General features: G+C 41.3%; 1 protein-coding gene across 2 annotated transcripts in view; it reads left to right on the top strand.

Moving 5' to 3' along the window:
• Window positions 1–5,554, top strand: part of LOC107744592 (bromodomain-containing protein 1-like) — a 103,608-nt gene that overhangs the window by 96,279 nt on the left and 1,775 nt on the right. The gene's annotated exons all lie outside the window — the stretch shown is intronic.

Here is a 5,554-nt window from a genome sequence, read left to right on the forward strand (position 1 = left end):
ATTTGGTTGTTAGTTGCACTTGTTCAATAATAATCGTTTCTTTTATGATAAACCTAGTTGTTAGTTTGTCCCTATAAATCATTAATCATTTAGGTACATAGTTGAACTTATTTTCTCGAAAATCAATCTTTTTCATCCATTTATCTGAGTGAAATGTGTGGTTTCAAATACAGGTAAAAATGCTAGCGAAAATTAATTCCGAAAATCGGAGTAATTTCTTTGTGTATTCTATGCAGTTTGCGTCATGGTTACAAAATGACATCAACATCGTTTTGCTACAGCGTCGTTTAACAACTTTTAGCAACAAAACGACCTGCCTTTTAGCGACTTTACCTAAAAATGAATTTGCAACACGGCCTGCATCGCTAGCGGAGGCGTCCTCGCGCTAGCGTCTGCTACAAGAGCTGGAGGCCCAGCTGCATATGACGCTGCAGCCGGAAGAGCCGTGGTAAAAGGTTAAGCCGAAGCTGGAAGCGAGTGAGATCTGGGGCACGGCCCAGGCTCGTTGAAGGCCTGCCGCTGCGACACAGTGCTTAAGGAGAGCCAAATGGTCTTGTGCGGGGCGATGGTGGTGTCGAGCGAGGCGAGTTCGGGGCCTTGCAAACTTTGCTCGAAATATTGGCCGCTCTGCTGGAGTAGATTTAGGAGTGAGGTTGACTGATTGCTGGGAGACGAATAACTTGGATCCGATTTGTTTACCCATCGCAAGAACGGTGCGTCAGAATTAATCAGCGTTTGCCTCGGACTTAAATACGGTCCACTTTCCGATTGGAGGAATTGTAGGCACAGCCGAAAGATAAGAGGATGCCAGGGAAAAAGTTGGAAGTGACACCGGCGGAGGCGAGGTTAAGCCTCAGCGTCGTGGAGAGCGTGTGGCTGGTCGAGCAGAAAGCAGCGGCCGCAATGAAGCCTGGAGCTTGGCGGCGGTGTCTGGCGGAGAAGTAGCGATCCTGGGGCCGGCTGATTGGCCGGAAGACCGAAAAATCCTCAGTATAAGTCTCTTTGTTTGGATGGGAGAAGTTGAGTCTGAGATACAATGGCAAAAGGTGCAAACCGAATGCTGATAAACCGTCAATGGATAGAGGTAAGTCAGCTGTATTTATACCATAGTGTTTATTAACTTGAGTGCGCTCCACCTGTGTTAATTAGCCTTGCAAACTTTGCTCGAAATATTGGCCGCTCTGCTGGAGTAGATTTAGGAGTGAGGTTGACTGATTGCTGGGAGACGAATAACTTGGATCCGATTTGTTTACCCATCGCAAGAACGGTGCGTCAGAATTAATCAGCGTTTGCCTCGGACTTAAATACGGTCCACTTTCCGATTGGAGGAATTGTAGGCACAGCCGAAAGATAAGAGGATGCCAGGGAAAAAGTTGGAAGTGACACCGGCGGAGGCGAGGTTAAGCCTCAGCGTCGTGGAGAGCGTGTGGCTGGTCGAGCAGAAAGCAGCGGCCGCAATGAAGCCTGGAGCTTGGCGGCGGTGTCTGGCGGAGAAGTAGCGATCCTGGGGCCGGCTGATTGGCCGGAAGACCGAAAAATCCTCAGTATAAGTCTCTTTGTTTGGATGGGAGAAGTTGAGTCTGAGATACAATGGCAAAAGGTGCAAACCGAATGCTGATAAACCGTCAATGGATAGAGGTAAGTCAGCTGTATTTATACCATAGTGTTTATTAACTTGAGTGCGCTCCACCTGTGTTAATTAGGCTAAGTATCTGACGCGCTCCTCCTGAACCTTGTTAATAAAACATCATTATGCATTAAAGAGACCTAAGGTCTTGAAATATGGCATACTGCCCTAATAAAAGTCAATTTTTAAACACTTTTTTTTTTAACAGTACTCGCCTTTTTTTTTTTAATAAACCCTTGAACTTGGCAAATATTATGCCATTAGCCCATTTCGTGTCATGGTTTCTGTGCTGCCACAGAGGATGTGTATTGGACATTAGCGCTTGATATTAGAGGTTAGTACCAGGTAGTCCATTAGAAAAGCCAAATTTTGAGCAAGTAGATCTCTGTTAATTCATGTGCATCCATGCTCTTGTTTTATTAATAGTAAGATGGCAGTGATGCACAAAGGAAATAGGTTATATAAAACTAGAAATTGTAATTCGTAAGCATGCAAAAATTCCCATGCGCATGTGAATAGTTTCTCGAGGGCACAAAAAATGTTTCTTGTGTGCAGGTAAAAGTCTGTATTTTTTATTTATTAGTTTTTATTTTATGGATGTTGTCTGTATGTTGTCACTTCGAGAAAACCAATGGGATCAGAACAACTGAGGAAAAACCTGCATTGTACAGCCAAAGACTTTCAAGATGACCCAATGAAAGGTGGAAAAACATTTCAATGCAGTGTATAAGAACACTAGACAAGTATGGCTTTCATTTGGGGCATCTTGCCAAATGCCACTCTTGACCAAGAAGAACATAAAAAGCTGACTTGAATATGCTAAAATTAATTTGGATAGACCTGTGGAGCTCTGGAAGAATGTTTTATGGAGTGATGTGAACAAACTGGAACATTTTGGACCCATGGATCAGCAGAATGTCTGGTGCAAAAAAAGGCAAAACTTATAAGCAGAAGAACGGCGTGGCCGGCGGGTGTGCGGCAACCACATGTGACGACCCCGGGCTGGACTCGGCTTCATCCACAGTGAAAGCCGATCCAGCGATCCACAGCGCGAAGTTGATGTATTTCCTCAGCAACCAGCACGGATCAGCTCTAGGCATGACGAAGCGGATATCGTCCTCTTTTGGAAGGCCAAACAAAGTAGTTTCGCTTTCACAACTAAACACACAGAATCTCCACAACATGGCGCCGGCGACAACAACAATACTACAGCGAGAATAAAAGTTACGCCTTCTTTCTTTGCGTGAACATTTGGGCGGTGTTATGCAAATCTTCCCACACAGTGACGTAGACATGTGGGGGCGTGTTTAAATAAGCCGTTTTAGGAGGGCGTGGACAAGTCTTAACTTTTATAAAGAATATCACTCCAAAGAGAGAGGAAAAATTGAAATCGCATCATATGACCCCTTTAATGTAAATGAATGAATGAATGAACGAAAAAAAAGATCCAAATAAGTACATACACACATGAGTAAATATATAAAAATAAATACAATTAAAAAAAGCTTTTTTTAGATAATTTATCAATTGTCACTGCTATAACAAGAATTTGGTAATAGTTTTATTTTATTTGTTTGATGTAATGACACATGCCACTTAAAAAATGTTACATTGCAAAAATGTATTTGCCTCGTTATATAGCGTGTTATTTGCGTATACAGGTACATCTCAAAAAATTTGAATATCATGAAAAAGGTCAATATTTTGTGTCACTCATTTCAGAAAGTGAAACCCATATATTATATAGATTCATTACACATAGAGTGAAATATTTCAAGTCTTTATTTTTTGAAATGTTGATGATTATGGCTTACAAATAATGAAAACCCAAAATTCAGTGTCTCAGAAAATTAGAATATTACAGAAGATCAATAAAAAAAGGATATTTTAAACAGAAACGTCAGGCTTCTGAAAAGTATGTTCATTTCTATGCACTCAATACTTGGTTGGGCCTCCTTTTGCATGAATTACTGTGGAAGGGTGCTTTTTATTTCACGTCTTTTGGACAGATGGAATGCAACACCCGCTGAGTACAACGATAGAGCTTGAAAGATCAAAGACAATTTTTAATATAACTCTGACTGGCTTCGTCTGAAAGAAGAAAGTCATATACACCTAGGATGCATCGGGGCTGAGTAAAACACAGCCTAATTTTTATTTTTGGGTGAACTGACCCTTTAACAGCTTTATTTTGCCAACTGGCAGCTTTATTCTTAACCCTGTGGAAGTCTCGACAGTTTACGGTTTGCATCGTCAAGTCACCTTTATTTATATAGCGCTTTTAACAATACAGATTGTGTCAAAGCAACTGTACAGCATTAAATAGTGTGTCAATAATGCAAAATGACAATAGTAAACACTCAATTTTCAGTTAAAGGCAGTTCATCGTTGAATTCAGTGATGTCTGTCTCCAGCTCAGTTCATAGTATCATAGTATCTGTGCAATCAAGGCGACGATATCGCTGGAAGACAGAATGGAGCAAAAACCTTGGAAGAAACCAGGCTCAGTCGGGGGACCAGTTCTCCTCTGGCCAGACGGACCAGCAGTTCAATTCCAGGCTGCAGCAAAGTGACATTGTGCAGAGGACTCAACTGGTTCCTGTGGTCTTGTCCCAGTGACCGTCTAGGAGACAAGGTCTTCACTGGGGATCTGTCTCTGGGGCTCATCTAGTTGTCCAGATCTCCTCTGACATTCAGGGCTGTACAGGTCCTCTCTAGGTCTTGATCAGAGTACTTTAGAAACCACTTAGCAACACCCTAGCAACAACCCAGAGCACCACAGCGATCATCGCTTAGCAAAATGCTAACAACATCTTAGTAACTGCATAGCAACACCCTGGGATCTACAAAGCAACATCCACAACAACGTAGATGACATTCTTCTAACGATGTAGCAAGTACATTGGGTGTTATGGGGAAGTGTTCCCAGGTCCGGTTGTCTTAATTAATGCAGCCTAAAAATCTTTAATGGATTTGAATGTTAGAAATGGGTTAGTGTGTTGTGTGTAAGCCAGGTTAAAGAGATGGGTCTTTAATCTAGATTTAAACTGACAGAGTGTGTCTGCCACCCGAACAATGTTAGGTAGGTTATTCCAGAGTTTGGGCGCTAAATAGGAAAAGGATCTGCCGCCCGCAGTTGATTTTGATATTCTAGGTATTATCAAATGGCCAGAGTTTTGAGAACGCAGCGGACGTGGAGGACTATAATGCAATAAGAGCTCGTTCAAATACTGAGGTGCTAAACCATTCAGGGCTTTATAAGTAATAAACAAGATTTTAAAATACAATGTTTAATAGGGAGCCAGTGCCATTTGTAACTCTAATGAGAGCAGTCTCAGTACTATGGTACGGTCTAATACGGTCCATTTTACACACAAATTACATTTCTGCTTATGACTTTAAATGCCTACAATGCTTCCATGTAGGCTCCTTGGTACTTGCTGAGTGAAACATCGGAAAATATTCAGTAAAAAACGATGAAAAGCCGGACGAAATGCATAAAGTTGCTGCACTGCGTATTAATGTGTGAGGCGCGTGCATGCGAGGGGGGTAAGATTTTCACGGGGGGTCGGATTTAGGTACAACACCGGCTCGCGGTTAATCCTTACATCACTAACTACAAGCAAAAACAGTTTTTTCATGCATCTGTCAATTTTGAGATTTTGGGCTTTTCATAAAGTATTTTTTCAGACTAGTGGAAAGAGAACATCCAAAATACACTTTTGAGTGTTTATTTTATAGCATTTTATCTATTTGTATCTGTAGATTTCATTTACGATTCATATCTTTAAAGGCCGTTTTCTCAAAATAAGATTTTTCTCCTGCACTCAAAAATCTCTACTTCAGTAACAATTAAATACACTTTACAGTTTTATTCCAATCTATATTCTGAAGGTTTTTACAGAGGGGTTTGTTCATATATAATTT

Source organism: Sinocyclocheilus rhinocerous, unplaced genomic scaffold (genome assembly GCF_001515625.1).
Source record: "Sinocyclocheilus rhinocerous isolate Xijiao unplaced genomic scaffold, SAMN03320098_v1.1 scaffold1580, whole genome shotgun sequence".
NCBI lineage: Eukaryota > Metazoa > Chordata > Actinopteri > Cypriniformes > Cyprinidae > Sinocyclocheilus > Sinocyclocheilus rhinocerous.